This window comes from Pteropus vampyrus, unplaced genomic scaffold, assembly GCF_000151845.1.
Source record: "Pteropus vampyrus isolate Shadow unplaced genomic scaffold, Pvam_2.0 Scaffold553, whole genome shotgun sequence".
NCBI lineage: Eukaryota > Metazoa > Chordata > Mammalia > Chiroptera > Pteropodidae > Pteropus > Pteropus vampyrus.
Window position 1 is genome coordinate 599,559 of NW_011889334.1, and position 18,945 is coordinate 618,503.

At 35.7% G+C, this 18,945-nt stretch overlaps 1 long non-coding RNA gene across 1 annotated transcript in view; it reads left to right on the plus strand.

Moving 5' to 3' along the window:
- LOC105308153 overlaps positions 1-18,945 on the plus strand; it is a 36,433-nt gene that overhangs the window by 540 nt on the left and 16,948 nt on the right. The window lies entirely within an intron of this gene.

Genomic DNA, 18,945 nt, shown 5'->3' on the forward strand with positions numbered 1-18,945 from the left:
ATGATCTACACCGCCCCCCGCCTACCCTGCGCGCTGGACTGGGAACCCCGAGAGAGCTGGTACTGCGATTCTGCTGCTCACCTTTGCATCCTCAGCTCCTTGCTCGGGCCCCACCGCAAGCGTGCCCTAAACGCCCGTTAACTGGATGCGAGCCAAGGCTCGTTCTTTCCATTTTGGGGCTGTGACTTGAGTTTCTCCGCAAGAGCAGATGGTGCTTGTATGGGGGCTCCAGGTTTTTGCAATATAGCCTCCCTGCTTTTTGTCTCCTGCTGCTGGAAGCTTCACAGCCTGCGACTTTGGAGGAAGAGGATGAAGAGATGAGGCTGGGGAAGCATCTGCGGAAAGAGATGTGATGAGACTGGGGAGGAGCTAGTGCTGAGTAGAGGGGGGATGGGGCAGGGGAGGAGTAGGTGCTGGGATAGAGGTGTGGTGGGGGTGGGGATAAGTTAGTGCTAGGAATGTATGACACTGCTGGTAGAGAAGGCAGCTTGCCTCGCCTTCTCTCCCTCAACGCTTGGCATGCAGAATGCTGACTGAAAGAGATGAGCAAATTTTGGTGTACCCTCCAAGGTAAATGACCAGTGGCCTGACTCGTTCCTGTGTAAGTTGTGATGCTGGTTACATTGTGCAGTGTTTAACCTCTTATCCTGGGAGCCAGAAACTATTTACTTTCAAAAAGTATTCAGATGTACGAATCATAAAGGTTTTTGATCACACTAAATACAATTAGTCTACTTTTTTTGTTTTTTACTGTTTGCTTTTTGTTCACTTTTCATTTTTCGGTAGCCAATGACTGAAGAAGATAAAGTTGAGAAAATTACACTTAACTTTTCTTCCTCATTGCTGTTTGGCCATTAGAATTTTAGCAGCAGTACTTGTTCTAGTTCACAAAACGTCTCAATTCTAAGGTAGGGTAGTTTGAAAGCCCCTAGCCTCTTTAGCTTTGCATTGTAGGGAGAGTGATGAGCATTGTAATGTTGCTTTACAATTCCATGGGATTTCCAGCACAGGCATATGCAAAATGAATTGTAATGATGGGATGAATATTTATAAATACACATTTTTAGTATTACTTTTATATTAGTAATGGAGAACAGAAGATAGCTTAAAATTACTGAGTCATGTAGAGGAAATGGCTCTATTAGCAGTGCAGGTAGAAAACTGAGGTCATATATGGTAGGTGGGAATGGAGAGGGTTCAACTGTTCATACTTTTGAGATTCTTAGAAAAAGGCAAAGTATCTAATTTTCCCCCACCTTTTTTTTTTCGTTTTTTAAATTGCGAAAAACTTCAAACATAATCTTTAGTTTGCTTTTTATGCTTTATACCAACAATCTTATGTTTTTAGTTCGGTAACATAGCCACGTCATTCTTTTTCAAGTCTGTTATTCATTGTGTAGACATAATTTATTAAGCTGTTTTATTTAGAGTACGTTTAAATTCTTTTTAAATTTTATTAAAATCTATAGTGATCATCCTTGCACGTTTATATTTTTTCTCCAATTTTATTGAGCTATAATTGTCATAAAACATTGTATTAAGGTGGGCAACATGATATATTGGCACATGTGTCTTTAGATTGTCATGCCATATGTTAGTAGGACAGATTCCTGGAAGTTGGGCTGTTGGGTCAAAAGGCATGGAAATTTAAATGCCTAATTGAGTCTTCAGTATCCTTCCCATAAGGTTGTACCTATTTATGCCCACACCAACATATTATGAGATAGCCTGTTTCCCTGCAGTGAAGCCAGTACTGATATTTTCAAATGTAAAAAACTTCTGTAACATTTTTTAACATTTTTAATGATTGCATACAGGTCTTGTTCTGCACCTTCCATACATTTTTCAGCAGATAGGTATTTACTTAGTTTCTAGTTGTTTTTGTTTTTGTTTTGCTACTGCATAAACAATATTACAATAAAGTTTCTCTAAATATATGTCCTTATGAGAAAAGTTCTTGGGTTGAAGGGTATTGTGTAGTTCTAACCTTAATGGATATTGCCATGTTGATTTTTCAGAAGCCTGTTATTCTTTACATTTTCCTAGGCAGCAGTACATGAGCTTGTCCATTTCCCAAATCCCCATTCAGAGATATCTATTATCTATGTTTTTATTTTTTTCCAGCCTGTAAGGAGATGTCTTAGTTACTTGAATTGCATTTTTCTTTTCCTTAGTAATTTAGAGTATCTTTTTGTTGTTATTTGTTTGTCATGGGGATTTGTTTTTCTATTTCCAATTCTGTCCTTTGCCTGTTTTCCCTGTTGGATTGTCTGTCTTATATTCTTCATACATACATGCGTACACGCAACACATTGTTCGTAAATCCATCTCGACCCTCAGGTTTTAATTTACTTTCCTAGGTTTTCTTACAGTATTAAAAATATTTTTAATTTGTCTATATCTTTATTTTTAGAAAGACGTAAAAGGAAGATCTTTTTTTTCTCTAGAGCAGTCCTGTCCACTAGAAATATACTGCAAATTACTTATGCAATTTTAAGTTTTCTAGTCACGGCTGCATTAAAAAAAGTAAAAAAGAAGTGAAATTAAATTTAATTTTACTAACAATCCGTATGTCAAAAATATTTATAAATGTAATCAATTTTAAACAGTTATTAATGAGATGTTTTATGTGCTTTTGTTCATACTAAGTCTTTGAAATCTTATGTATATTTTATTTACATCACATTTCAATTCAGACTAGCCATATTTTAGGTGCTCAGTGGCCACATGTGGCTAGTGGTTACTGTATTGAACAGTGTGCATTAGATGGGTAAGATGAATGGATAGTTGTGCTAACTTCATTTATTAGATATCCTTTTTTCATTGAATCTATTCCAGAAATAGATTGCACTATGAAAGAATTTCACAATTGCCATGTGAAATTCTTTCATAGTGCAAACTATTTCTGGAATTTTGATTTTGTATTCTAATCCTCTCATCTAGTTATCTCTTCTTACAGCAATGCTGCAGATTTTATTTCATTCACTTTTTATTATTTTCTGAAATCTAGAGAGGCAAGTCTCTCCTTATTATTATTTTTATACTTTTTCTTAGATGTTCTTAAATGTATAAGCTCTGAAATATTTTTCTATTCCTGTTCAAAGAAAAAGAAAAATGTGATTCTAAATGGAAAAGCATTGACTATATAACTTAATTTGGGTAGAGTTGGCATTTTTTTATATTGTCTTCCCAATCCAAGAATGTAGTTTGCTTTACATTTGTTCTGGTCTTGTTTGTTTTTCTGTTTAAGTGTTCAGGTCTTGTTTCATTCAATAAGATTCTGCAATTTTCTTTGTATAGATTCTTTTATCTTATTGTTATTACAAATGGAGATTCCACCCCCTTCCCCATTTCTAATAAGCAAATCAGGTGCTTCAATGCTTATTGAATTAAGAATAAATAATTGATATTTGACTATCTCATATTGCGACCTCATCATAATCTCTTATTAATTATAGTAATTTTTTAAAAAACTATTATTGAAGTGTTGCTGACACTCCATGGTTTCAGCAAGTTTCCTCAGATAATTCTTATGCATTTGGCCGGAGAAGCACATTTGAGATCCACTAATCTGTATGCTGAAGATTCTCAAAATTTATTTCCAGCTTATATCTCTGTCCTGAAGCTTGGACACCTGCAACTCAACATGTGCAAAATTGAACACGTTATCTTCTTACAAAACAAAAGAGATTACTTTTGTTTTTGTATTCTGGCTGAGTTCTAGTTTACTCCGCCTCAAAGGACAAAACGTGGGATTTTCCCCGCTAACCCCTCACAACTAATTTGTTACTGAATTCTAAGAATTCTTTCAACTGCTGCCCTTCTCTCTGACCCTTTTTTTCCTTTCCAGTTCAAGTTCAGATTGATTTTTCTTCCTCCACTGTTCAGTAGGTCTTTAGTACCTTAGCATTACCCATATAGCACAATATACACAATTTGGTCCCTCCACTCACTTCTGCATATCCCATACACCTACCATTCTGAGCTTTACATAGTTCCCCAGTGTTTTAGTTCTTATCTCTTCAAACTTTACATGGGTGTCATTTCTCTAATTTCTAGCAGGTTATCTAAACTTCTCTTCTGGCTCTCATAGCACCCATACATGCATCCCCACCCCTAACCTTGTTTTTCTTTATTTGTCTCTCTAGGCTGAGCACATGAAAGATAAAAATGGTCTTTTATCTTTATCCCTAGTAACCTAATACATTTTATGACATGTGTGCTTAATAAATACGGAATAAATTCCCCAAGTTCATGATCCCTCTTTCCCATATAATTAGCAATAAAATGTTTAAAATGAGAAGCACGGTGCTTGCTTTCAGGAGCGGTAAGGCATTGGAGAAGGAATTTTCTTTTGACCCTAGTTTCTTGGCTAGGAAACCGTGAAGAATACAGGTGTTACAGCTCTATTGGGTAAAGCAGACCATCTCAGCTAGCAAGGCCTGTGGTTTTCCTGCTGAACATTACATTGCTTTTCTTTGTATGGATGTTTTGGCCTCATTCCAGAACTTCTGCCTTTATATTATACCTTTAAGCGTGGGATTTTAGCACCTTGTAATATTTTGAATTGTTCCTTTGCCTCCCTACTCCCTCATCTACTATAATTTTTTAATTAACTCATTAAGATTGTAAATTACTAACTTAAAAAATCTTCATAGTATCATTTATGATTCTGAATATAGATAATATAGATCTTCATTGCAGATTTTGTTGCTTTATGATTAAGAGTTGAATTCTAGTATATGTAGGAGGTTACTCCATGCTTGTCAGTGGTAGTGAAAGGAAAATAGTGAATTTTTATGCTAGGAAAAAAATCATTTGTTTGTTCTTTTTTGTTATTTTAGGGCCACAGTAAATAACATCTTTTCTGCCTGCCAGTTTTAAAACAAGAGGGAGGGACTAAAATACTACCTTTATTAATTTATGTGAAACTCCAGTTGGAGAGAGAGTTCAGAAATAGCTAGTTCATCTGCTTACCCTCCCTTGAATTGAACTTGCCACCCGGCATTTGGGGGTCTACTCTCCCCAACTTCTTCTCTCCCTGACACCCACCATCAGAACTTGCAGCTAGCTAAGATTCTCTATGGCTGGGAGCAGATGAGAAATCATCCTCTCTGTGGAAGGTCTGAAGAGAAAAAGGGCAAGGAGTTGGGCCAGGCATGCTCAGCTCCTCCAAACCCCACTGATTAGGTCAGTCTTCACAAGGCCAGGGGGTGAGGATGGAGGGCAGTTTGGGGGAATTCTCAAGGAAACTATGAGAATAAAGAATAATTATTACCCCTAATTACTTTAAAACTAGGTAGATGGATAGGTAGTTATAGATGTACTTTTTTAAATTGTAAAATTAACACATTCAGAAAAGTCATAACACTAAAGAGTGTGGCATGATAGATATTTCTATTTAAAAAATCACTGTGTAGCTACCACCTAGCTCAAATAGAACATTGCTGGCCCTTCAGAATCCTCCTCCCACAAGCCAGTTAGCTCTTCATCACAATCCCTCCTTCTGATAGGACTGCCCTGACCTCTCTGGTTATTTATGTCCATGCTTTTCTTTATAGCTTTATTTCCAACTAAGTATATGTCCCTAAATGCTATGTTATAGTTTAGTTTTGCCTGATCTATCTTTATGTAAAAAAAGAATCATATTTTGCATTCCTTTGTATGTCATACTTCTTTTGCTGACATTATGTTTCTTATTTTCCTGTTGTTGCTTATAGCTGTAGTTCATTTGTTTTCACTGCTGTGCAGTATTCCATTTTATGAATGTGCCAAATTTATTCATGCTATTATTGATAGATTCTGGGGTTCTTTGCCAGTTTTTGGCCGCTGTGAATAGTCATGTATATATTTTACATGTGCATGCTTACAATGTGAATAATTCTAGGAGCAGAATTGCTTAAGCATATGTTCAGCTTTAGTAGATAATTCTGCACCATTTCTCAGAGAGTTTTATTAGTTCATAGCAGCCCTACCATCAGTGTAGAGTCCCTGTTTGCTTCACATTCTCAACACTTAATATTTCCAGACTTTGGAATTTTAGCCATTTTTACTGAGTATTGTTGGTGTCACTTTAAAATCTTTTATTTACCATAATTGCACATGATATTGAATACCTTTTTCTGTGTTTATAGACCATTTGATATTCTCTGTTTTTGAAATGTCTGTGCTGCCCATTTTTTTCTCTTGAGTTATTGGCCTTTTTCTTATGAAGTTCCTTTTTCCCCCTCTGGTTTTATTGAGATACATTGATGTACAGCACTGTATAAGTTCAGGTTGTACAGCATAATGACTTACGTATATTGTAAAATGATTATCACAGTAAGTTTAGTTGACATCCATCTCCTATAGGTCCAAAAAAAAAAAAAAAAGAAAAAGATTTTTTTGTGTGTGTGATTAGAACTCTTAGGATTTACTCTGTTAACAACTTTCAGTCATACCATACATAGTATTAGCTATAGTCCTCATGTTGTAGATTACACCCACAGTACTTAGTTATAATTTGAAGTTTGTACCTGAGACCACCTTTATCCAGTTCCCCTAGCCCTGGCCCCTGTGTCTGGTAACCACAATCTGATATATTTTCTATGAGTGTGTGTTTTTTTAAGTTTCCATATATAAATGATATCATGCAGTATTTGTCTTTCTCATTTTTGACTGATTTCACTTAGTATAATGCCCTCAGATTTCATCCACGTTGTTGTAGACAGCAAGATTTCCTCTTCTATGGCTGAATAACAGTCTGTTGTATTATGTACCATATCATCTTTATCCATTTGTTTGTCACTGAACACTTAGGTTGTTTCTATTATCTTGACTTTTGTAAATAATGCTGCTGTGAACATGGGGTGCAGATATCTCTTCAACACAGTGTTTTCCTTTGCATATATTCCCAGAAGTGGAATTGCTGAATCATATGGTAGTTCTAGTTTTAATTTTTTTTTGTTTTTTGATGAACCCTTTCACTGTTTTCCTTAGTGGCTGGACCAGTTTACATCCCCACCAACAATATATAAAGGTCCCTTTTTCTCCATATCCTCATCAATACTTGTTATTTCTTGTCTTTTTGATAATAGCCATTCTAGCAAGGATGAGGTGATATCTGTTGTGGTTTTGATTTGCATTTTTCTGATGGTTAGTGATTTCAAGCACTCTTTCACGTACCTGTTGACCATTTATGTGCCTTCTTTGGAAAAATATCCATTCAAGTCCTTTGCCTCTTTTTTAATTGGATTATTATTACTTTTTTGCTGTTATATGAGTTTATATATTTTTTTATATTAACCCTTTATCAGATATATGGTTTGCAAATATTTTTTCCCATTCCATAGGTTGTCATTTCTTTTCTGTGCTTTTTAGTTTGATGTAGTCCCACTTGTATATTTTTTATTTTGTTGCTTGTGCCTTAGGTGTTGTATCTAAAAAATTATTGCCCTAACCAATGTCAGGGAGCTTTTTTCTTGTGTTTTCTTCTGGGAGTTTTATGGTTTTTGGACTTACATTTAAGTCTTTAATTATTTTCAAGTTAATTTTTATTAGCGATGTAAGATAGGGGTCTAGTTTTATTTTTTTACATGTGAATATCCAATTTTCCCAGCACTATTTATTGAAGAGATTTTTTTCTCCATTGAGTATTCTTGGCTTTCTTGTCAAATATTAGTTGACTATAGATGTGTGAATTTATTTCTGGCTCTTCATTTGATTTCATTGGTCTATATGTCTCTTTTTATTCCAGTACCACACTGTTTTGATTACTATAGTTTTATAATATAGTTTGAAATCAGGAAATGTGATGCCTTCTGCTTTGTTCTTTCTCCCAACTACTCTGTGGTATCATAATTGTCAACAATCACTTATCTATATTTACCTGTATCTGCTTTTGTGCCAATACCACACTGTCTTAATAACTGTAACCTTACTGTAATTCTTGATAGCTAATAAGAAAAAGTCTTTCCACCTTCTTGTTCTTCAGGGATTACTGTGTGCTCTTGGAATATGTTATAAAGGAGCAGTGCATATTAAGAAGAGAGTGTGGTGTTAACTTTGTAGAGAAAAGGCAGTATTAGACTTCATTGGAGAGAGAGAGAGAGCCCTTTCATGAGACAGTGAACATGGAGTTTGGATGTTGCTGCCTTCCTTTGGCCAGTAGAACAGTTCACTCCTCTAACACATCACTCAGGTGAAAACCCAGGAATTTTCTAGAGTAGACAATCTGATATGTATTTCATCAGACTTGGATCTTCCACCGTCTGAGGATGATTTCTTACAATCTCTGGCACCATATACGTGTTGATGGAAGATACCTGACAAAGTCAGAGAAGCCTGTTACAAGTTCTGTCTTCAAACCCAAGGATTGGCAGATCCAGATTGGACTGCTTATGTTTGCAAAAAAAGAGGGAGAGGAAGTTGGGGAAGAGATTGCTGGTTATCTCCCAATATCTGTCCTCTTCTTGTCTAATAAAAGTATTTTTAAATGAACACATGGCTGACTGAAATAAAAATGACCTTTTCAGCATCTCCTGCAGCCAGGTATGGCTATGTGATTGGCCAATGAGATATGAGCAGAAATGATGAGTGCAGCTTCTGGTTCATGCCCACTTCTTTCTCACTGTTCAGAATGCAAGTGTGTGATAAGCCATCTTGGACCATGGGGATGTGAACAATTCCTTAGAGCACTAATTCCCAAACTTTGCTGCACATTAGAATCACCTAGGGAGCTTTTAAAAATCCCAGTGCCCAGGTTATACCATGGGCCAATCAAATAAGAATGTCTGGGGGTGGGAGCCAGACATCATTGTTTTTAAAAATCAAATGGTTCCCATGTGCAGCAGAGTTTGGGAACTGCTGCCTTAGAGATTCCAGAGCAGAATGTTGAAGGAGCCTGTGTTGCTGACTACCTCCAACAGAACCTTCTGTGAACTGGACATCTAGCTTATATAAACCTCTTATTTGGAGTCTCAGTTATAGCCACAGAAGTTACATACTAACAAATAAAGGTGGATCACTTATTAAAACCGATTGACTGTATTTCACAGAATAATCTTGTTTCCATTTTGTTCTGCTTATTTCACATAGGGAAACATTGTTTTTTGAGACCCCCATGCAATGCTTACTTAGCATAATGCATTTGAAGTTCATCAATGTTGTTCATGTATTATTAGTTCGTTCCTTTTTAGTGCTGAGTGCTATTGTAGGGTTTTACCACAATGTTTATCTATTCAGCAGTTGAAGGACATTGTTTCCAGTTTGGGGCTATTATGAATAAAGCCATTATTAGCATTGGCTTACAGGTTTTGGGGTGAATATAAATTTTTAGTTCTCTTGGGTAAATGCCTAGGGATGGGATTGCTGGGTTATAGGATAAGTGTATACTCAGTTTTTTTTTGTTTTTTTTTTTTTAGGTGAGGTAACCCTTGGTTGACCTCACAGATTGCAAGGACCTTGCCAGTTTACAGTTCCTTATTTTTTTATTTTTTTTTACGCCTACAGCACCTGGTCTTCCTAGGTGATCTCCCATCCAAGTATTAACCAGACCTGACCCTGCTTAGATTGGGCTTGTTCAGGGTGGCATGGCCCTAGACTATACTTAACTTTTTAAGAAACTGCTAAACTTACAAAGTGTCTATAACATTTTGCATTCCTACCCATAATGTGTGACAGTTCTAGTTTTATATCTTAGCCAGTACTTGGTGTTGGCAGTTTTTTTTTATTTTTTTGTTATTTTGTTTCATTATTTTATTGGTGTGTAGTGTGCTTATTTACCATTCATATGTCTTCTTTGATGAAATGTCAGTTCAGATCTTTTGACTTTTATTTTTTTTAATGGGAGTTTTCTTTATTGAGTTTTGAGAGTGTTCTGGTATGAGTCCTTTAATCAGATAAGTATTTTGCAAATATTTTCTCCCAGGCAGCGACTTATCCTTTTATTCTTTTGATAGTATCTTATGACGAGCAGAAGGTTTTAATTTTTTAAAAATTTATTTAAATTAGTTTCAAATATACAGTACATTGGTTAGACATCTATATAGTTCATAAAACGATCCCCCCAATTGCTCCCTCCCTCCCCTGGCGCTCCACTTAGCCATCATATTAATGCTAACTGCATTCTCTCTGCTGTGCTCTTCATCCTCGTGACCAGCTATCAACTACTAATTTGTTCTTTAACCCTTCACCCCATTCTCTCAGCCCCACAACTCCCATCCCTCTGTCCATCACCAAACTGTCCACTCTATTTGTGAGTCTGTTTTCGATTAGTTCTTTTTGTTCCTTAGATTCCGCATATAAGTGAAATCATTTGGTATTTATCTTTCTCTGACTTATTTCACTCAGCGTAATTACCTCAGATCCATCCATGTCGTTGCAAATGGTATGATTTCATTTTTTGTTAATGACTGAGTAATATTCCATTGTATATATGAACCATAATTTCTTTATCTAATTGTCTGTTGATGGGCATTTAGGTTGCTTCCATATCTTGGCTATTGTAAATTGTGCTGACATGAATATTGGAGTGCATAGATCTTTACAAATTATTGTTTTGGTTTTCTTTGGATAAATACCCAGAAGTGCAATTGCTGGGTCAAAAGGTATATTCGTTTTTAATTTTTTGAGAAACCTCCATACTGTTTTCTATAGTGGCTGTACCAATTTGCAATGCCACTAACACTTGTTGTTTTTTGATTTATTGATGATAGCCATTCTGACAGGTGTCAGATGATATCTCATTGTTGTTTTAATTTGCATTTCTCTGATGGTTAGCAACCTTGAGCATCTTTTCATATGTCTATTAGCCATCTGTATTTCCTCTTTGGAGAAGTATCTGTTCAGGTCTTCTACCCATTTTTTAATTGGATTGTTTTTTTTGTTGTTGTTGAGTTGTATAAGTTCTTTATATATTTTGTATATTAACCCTTATCAGATGTATCATTAGCAAATATCTTCTCCCAAACAGTTGGTTGTCTTTTTGTTTTGTTGATGGTTCCCTTTGCTGTACAAAAACTTTTTAGTTTGATGTAGTCCCACTTGTTTATTTTTTCTTTTGTTTCCCTTGCCCAAGGAGATAACATCTTAAAAGAAATTCCTGTTAGTAATACCAGAGAGTTTACTGCCTATGTTTTCTTTTATGGTTTCAGGTCTTACATTAAGTCTTTAATCCATTTTGAGTCTGTTCTTGTATACGGTGTACGAAGATGGTCCAGTTTCTTTCTTTTGCATCTATCTGTCTAGTTTTCACAACACCATTTATTGAAGAGACTGTCTTTACCCCATTGTATATTTTTACCTCCTTTGCCATATATTAGGTGAGCGTATAGGCGTGGATTTATTTCTGGGCTCTCTATTCTGTTCCACTGATCAATATATCTGTTTTTATGCCAGTACCATGCTGTTTTGATTACTGTAGCCTTGTAGTATAGTTTGATATCAGGTAGTGTGATACCTCCACCTTTGTTCTTCTTTCTCAAGATTGCTGGGGCTATTCAGAGTTTTTTATGGCTCCATATAAATTTTAGGATTATTTGTTCTAGCTCTCTGAAAAATGCCATTGGTATTTTGATAGGGATTGCATTGAATCTATAGATTGCTTTGGGAGAAGGTTTTAATTTTGATGAAATACAATTTATCATTTTTTTTCTTTTATAGATAATGCTTTAGGTATAGTACCTAAGAAATCTTTATACAATTCTTGATTATGAAGATTTTCTTCTCTGTTTTTTTCTAGAAGTTGCATAAGTTGCGATTTACATTTTGGTCTGTATTGTTTAAGTTGTGAGGTATTGAGGTATTTTGTTTTTTGTTTTTTCTTTTTGCATATGTACAGTTGTTTCAGCACCATGTGTTCAAAAGACATCCTTTCTCCATAATCATTTGACTCTACATGCTTGGGTAATTTTTGGAATCTTTGTTCTCTTTCATTGATGTCTGTGTGTCATTTTGCCAGTAGCATACTGTCTGGATTATTGTAACTTTATAGTAAATTTTGAAATTAGGTAGTGTGAATTCTTTTTTTTTTTTCTTTTTCAAAATTGTTTTGCCTATCCTAATTCCACTGCCTTTCCATATAAACTTTAGAATCAGTTTTTTTTTATTTCTTGCTGGGAATCTATAGGTCAATTTGGAGAGAAGTGATAGCTAATGTTAAGCCTTCCAATCTATGAACATAGTATATCTTGCCATTTATTTAGGCTTTCTTTGATTTCTTCATCATTTTTTGATAGTTTTACTCTACAGATCCTGCAGATATTTTGTTAAATTTATTCATAAGTATTTCATGTTTTCAGTGCTATTATAAAGAGTATTTTAAAAATGTTTTCTGACTGTTCCGTGTTAGGATATAGAAAGGCAGTTGAGTTTTGTACATTAGGACTTTAGTGCTGCAGCCTTGGTAAACTCACTAGTATTGGTAGCAGTTTTGGTAGATTCTTTTGAGATTTTTCTGTGAAGAATTGTGCTCTTTGCAAATAGAGGCAAGTCTTATGTATTCTTTCCCAATCTAGATGCCTTTTGTTTCTTTTTTTCATCCCTTTTTGCTCTGGCTAGTTCCTCATTACAGAGTTGAATAGAGGTAATGAGAGCAGACATCCTTGCCTTGTTCCCGTTATTGAGGAGAAGCTTAGACTTTCATTGTTATATAAGATGTAGATTTTTTTTGTAGAAGCCTTTATTGGGTTTAGAAAGTTCTTTTCTGTTTCTATTTTGGTGAGAGTTTTTATCATGAATGAATGATGATTTTTTTCCAGATGCTTTTTAACGTATCAATTGATATGATCATTTTTTCTTTTGTAGGCTATTAATTCTGAATTGTATTGTTTGATTTTTGAATGTTGAACCACCTCTGCTTTTGGAGGATAAACCCCACTTGGTCATGATGTATTATTATTTTTGTAATTGCTAGGCCCTACTTGGTAGGTTTTTTTTTTTTTTTAATAAACCAAAGTCCATACTTTATTCAGATTTGTTTAATTTTTAAAAAATATAATAGACAATTAGTTGCTTGTATTTACATTGTGCAAGTCAATGTTTTTTAAAAAAATTATAGTTGACGTACAATAATATACCAGTTTCAGTTGTATAGCATAGTGATCAGAGAGCCACATAATTCGCAAAGTGATCATCTCACTAAATCTAGTACCCCTCTTCCCCTTTACATATTTATTACATTATTAAACATCTTCCCCACACTACACTCTACATCTCCGTGTCTGTTCTACAACTATCCATCTGTACCTCTTAATCCCTTTGCCTTTTTTGTCCCCCCTCCAACCTCCTTCCCATCTAGTAGCCCTCAAAATATTCTTTATATCTATGAATTTATTTCTGCTTTTGTTGTTGTTGATTTTGTTCTTTAGATTCCACATGTACATGAAATCATGCGATACTTGTCTTTTTCTACCCGACCCATTTCATTCAGCGCAGTACACTCTAGGTCCATCAAGACCATGTCTTTTTCTACCCCTTCCTTTTAGTCTGTGTGTGTCTTTTAATCTGAAGTGAGTTTCTTGTAGGTAGCATACATAGAGTCTTGTTTTCTTATCCATTCAGCCACTATATCTTTTGATTGGAGCACTTAATCCCTTTCCATTTGAGGTACTTGTTGGTAGGAATGTAGTTATTACTATTCTTTATTTCTGTTTTTGATACATTTTTTTTTCTTCTTCTTAAAGAAGTCCCTCCAACATTTTCTGTAATACTGGCTTGGTGTCGATACATTCCCTTAGCTTGTTTTTGTCTGGGAAGCTCTTTATCCGTCAACTCTAAATGATAACTTTACTGGATAAAGTATTCTTGGTTGTAGATCCTGGGTCTTCATCCTGTTGAATATTTTGTGCCAAGCCCTTCTGTCCTGCATAGTCTCTTTTGAGAAATCAGCTGCCAGTCTTACGGGGCACCCTTGTAGGTAACCATCTGCTTTTATCTTGCTGCTTTTAAGATTCTCTCTTTGTATTTAACCTTTGGCATTTTAATTATGATGTGTCTTGGTGTAGGCCTCTTTGGGTTCCTGGTTTTTGGCACTCAGAGCTTCTTGGAGTTTTATGTCTATTTTCTTCACCAAGTTAGGGAAATTTTCCATCATTATTTCTTCAAATAGCTCTTCAATGTCTAGTTTTGTTTTTTTTTGTTTTTTTTTCCGGTACCTCTATGAGACAGATATTTTTACATTTGCTAGTATCTCATAGGCTCCTTAAATCATTATTATAGTCTTGGCTTCTTTTTTCTTGTCATTCTGATTGAGTGTCCTTGGCTTTCTCATCCTCTATATTGGTGGTTTGATCCTCTTCTTCAGCTACTCTGTTAATTCCCTCTAATATACTCTTCATCTCAGATAATATATTCTTCATTTCTGACTGGTTCCCTTTTATAATTTTCATTTCCATTTTTATGTTTTGTATCTTTGTTAAAGTTCTCATTGAGTTCATGTACATTTCCCCTAAGTTCATCGAGCATCTTATAACCAGTGTTTTGAACTCTGTATCTGTTAGATTGTTTGACCCCTTTATCCCTGGATCTCTGTTCTGTTCTCTCCTATGGTTTCTGCTTCTTTGTCTTCCCATTTTGGCTGCCTTTCTGTGCCTGTACTAAGCAAAGCTCCTAAGTCTCCCGGTCTTCTTAATGGAACTTTGTGTAGTATGTGTCCAGCAGCACAATCCTGAGAGGGACCCAGCTGCAGGCCAAATTTAGCGCCAGCCTGTGCCCCTCCGGGGCCACTCTCAATATTCATCAAGGAATTCATAGATGCTGTGCTTATAGTTGCCTCAAAAGGCCACACTAGAAACTGAGGCCAGCTGTCACCAGTGTGAGTGTTTGCGCTGCTCAGCAAGGAGCACCTGACTCGTAGAGGACACCTGGATGTGGCTTGCATGGGACCGCGAGTTGGGGGAGTTGAAGGAGTTGGGAGAGGTGGTGTTTCAGGGAATCCTCTGGGCAGAGCATGTCTGTTATCCAGTTTGATGATATCTCAGCTATGGCAGTGCTGCGTCTGCACACTGAGAGCGGTGAAAGTTCAATAGAAGAACAATGGATACCGCCAACACTTCTGTCCAGAAGAGAGCCTTGCTTCTGGACCTCACTCTAACACCTCATTGTCACCCTGTAAGTTCCTGGTGCACCCTGTGCAGCTTACCCGGTGCTGGTGCTTAGAGCGAGCTGGTCTGTCACCGCAAAAGTCCACTTGTGGTCATGGCCACTTTAAAAGGTGTCTGCAGCTGCTGGCTTCCTCTGCTGCAGCCTCTGTCCCACTCAACTGCTCCGACCAGGCAGCCTCATGTCTTTGCCCCCTCCTGCCTTCTACCATTGCAGGTTGATTAATTATTTCTCTCCCTAGTGTAGCGCTTCTGTTCATTTGGATCCCAAGTGACTCTCCTTGCCATTTGCTCCATGTTTCTGTTACAACTTTGATTTAGTTGCAAGAGGGATGAACAAAGCCTCTATTGTCTATGCCATTTTTCCCTTTCTCCTATGCTGCTTTGATTATTGACACTTTGTAATATAAATTGATGTCAGGCAGAGTGATACCTTCAGCCTTGTTCTTTTTCCTCAGGATTGCTTTGGCTATTTGGGGGCTTTTGTTCTTCTCTACAATCTGATGATTTTTTGTTCTATTTTTTTAAAGACTGCCATTGGGATTTTGATGGGAGATTGCATTATATCTGTATAATGCTTAGGTAATAAGGTCCGTTTCACTGTGTTGATTCTTCCAGTCCATGAACGTGGAATATCTTTCCATTTATTTGCATCTTCTTTAATTTATTTTAATAATGTTTCATAGTTTTCAGGTATAGGTCCTTCATATGCTTTGTTAGGTTTACTACTAGGTATTTTATTATTTTTGTTGCAAAAGGAATTTCTTTTCTTTTTCTGAAAATTAATTGTTAGTATATAGGAACACTTTGGATTTTTGTGCATTGATTTTGTATCCTGAAACTTTATTGTATTTGTTTATTAATTTCTGATAGTTTTTTGGTGGAGTCTTTAGGTTTTTCTATATAGGCAGTCATGTCATCTGCAGAAAGTGACAAATTGACTTCTTCATTCCCTATTTGGATGCCTTTTATTTCTTTTTCTTCCCTGATTGCTCTAGCTAGGACTTCCAATGCTATATTGAATAACAGTGGTGATAGCGGACAGCCTTATCTTGTTCCTGATCTTAGAAGGTTTTTAGTTTTTTACTACTAAGTAAAAGGTTAGCTGAGGGTTTGTTGTATATGGCCTTTACCATGTTGTGGTACTTTCTTTGTGTATTCATTTTATTAAGTGTTTTAATCATAAATGTATGCTGTATGTTCTCAGATACCTTTTTCTGCATCTATTGATATGAACATATGATTTTTTTATCGTTTATTTATGTGGTGTATCACATTAATCGATTTGCATATATTAAACCATCCCTGTGTCCCTAGGATGAAGTCCACTTGTTCATGGTGTATAATCTTTTAATGTGTTGTTGTATTTGATTTGCTAGTATCTTATTTAGGATTTCGCATCTGTGTTCATGAGAGGTATTGGTCTATAGTTTCCTTTTTTTTTCCATTATCTTACCAGGTTTTGTTACCAGAGTAATGTTGGCCTTGTAAAATGAGTTCGGAGGTATTGTCTTTTCTTAAATTTTTTCAGAAAAGTTTGAGAAAAATGGATATTAAATCTTCCTTGAATGTTTGGTAGAATTCACTGGTGAAGCCATCTGTTCCTGGACTTTTAGGGAGGTTTTTATTGATTGTTTCAATTTCCATACTCTTGATCCATTTATTTAAATTTTCTAATTCTTCATGATTCAGCCTAGGAAGGTTGTATATTTCTTAGAACTTGTCCATTCCTTCTAGGTTATTAAATTTGGTGGTGTATAATTTTTCTTACTATTCTTGTATGATACTTTGTATTTTGGTGGTATCATCAGACAATATCCTCTTTCATTTTTCATTTTGTTTATTTATGTCCTTCCTCATTTTTCATTAGTAAGTCTAGCCAAGGGGTTGTCAGTTTTATTAAACTTTTCAAAGAACCAGCTCTTTGTTGCATTAATTTTTACTATTGTCTTTTTTTTAAATTTTTTAATTTAATGTTTTTATGGCAACATTGGTTAACGAAATCCAATAAGTTTCAGCTGTACCCTTTAACAATAAGGCATATATATATTTACACTGTGTGTTCACCTCCCATAGTTAGATTTCTTTCTGTCACCACATATTTGACCCCCCCTTTACCCTGTCTACCTCCCCACTCCCTCTACGCCTTACCTTCTGGTAACTACTAGTCTGTATAGGGCACTTTGGTTGCCTCCATGTCCTGGCCACTGTGAATAATGCTGCTATGAATATCAGTGTGCAAATATCTTTAAGGATATGAGTTTTCAAGTCTTTGCAGTAAATACCCAGTAGAGGGATTGCTGGATCACATGGTAGATCAATTCGTAGTTTTTCGAGGAAACTCCATACTGTTTTCCATAGGGCTACACCAATTCGCAGTCCCACCAGCAGTGTATGAGGGTTCCTTTTTCTCCACATCCTCTCCAACATTTGTTTTTACTTGTCCTGTTGATTATAGCTATTCTAACAGGTGTGAGATGGTATCTCATTGTGGTTTTGATTTGCATTTCCCTAATAGCGAGCTATGTTGAGCATCTTTTCAAATATTTGTTGGCCATTTGTATGTCCTATAGGGAGAAGTGTCTGTTCCAGTCCTCTGCCCATTTTTTGATTGGATTGTTTGTTTTTTTGTTGTTGTGATTGAGTTGTATGAGTTCTTTGTATATTTTGGATATTAGGCCCTTATCAGACATGTTGCTTGCAAATATATTTTCCCATTCAGATGGTTGTCTCTTTACCTTGTTGACGATTTCTTTTGCTGAGCAGAAGCTTTTTAGTTTGGTGTAGTCTCATTCATTGATTTTAGCTTTTACTTCCCTTGCTTTTGAGGTCAAATTCATAAAATTTTCTGGACTCGATTCTTTTCCACTGCTCTGTGTGTCTGTTTTTCTGCCAATACCATGCTGTTTTGATTACTGTTGCTTTGTAGTATAATTTGAATTCGGGCAGAGTGATGCCGCTAGCCGCCTTCTTTTTTCTCAGGATGGCTTTTGGCAATTCAGGGTCTTTTGTGTTTCCATACAAATCTCATGATTTTTTGTTCTATTTCTTTAAAAAATGCCATGGGGATTTTGATGGAGATTGCATTAAATGTGTATAATGCTTTAGGTAATATGGTCATTTTAACTGTTGATTTTTCCAATCAAAAACATGGAATATCTTTCTATTTCTTTGTATCTTCTTTGATTTCTTTTAATTGGATCTTATAGTTTTCATTACATAGGTCCTTCACATGTTTCGTTAGATTTATTCCTAGTTATTTTATTCTTTTTTGTTGCAATTGCAAAAGGAATCATATTTTCCACTTCTTTTTCTGACACTTCCATATTAAGATTATAGGAACAATATGGATTTTTGAACATTGATTTTGTATCCAGAAACTTTATTGTATTTGCTTATTGTTTCTAGTAGTGTTCTTGTGGAGTCTTTAGGGTTTTCTATTATTGAGGATCATGTCATCCAATAATAGTGACAGTTTGACTTCTTTATTTCCTATTTGGATGCCTTTTATATCTTTCTCTTGCCTGATTGCACTCGCTAGGAACTCTGATGTTATATTGAATAACAGTGGCGATAGTGGACAGCCTTGCCTTGCTCCTGATCTTAGAAGGCTTTTAGTCTTTCACCATTAAGTGTAATGTTGGCTGCGGGTTTGTCATATATGGCCTTTATTATGTTAATATACTTTCCTTCTATACTGATTTTGTTAAGTGTTTTGATTATAAAAGGATGCTGCATCTTGTTGAAGGCCTTTTCTGCATTTATTGATATCATATTGTTCTTATTTCTTAATTTGTTTATGTGGTGTATCACATTAATCGATTTGCATATGTAGAACCATCCTTAAGCCTACTTGATCGTGGTGTAT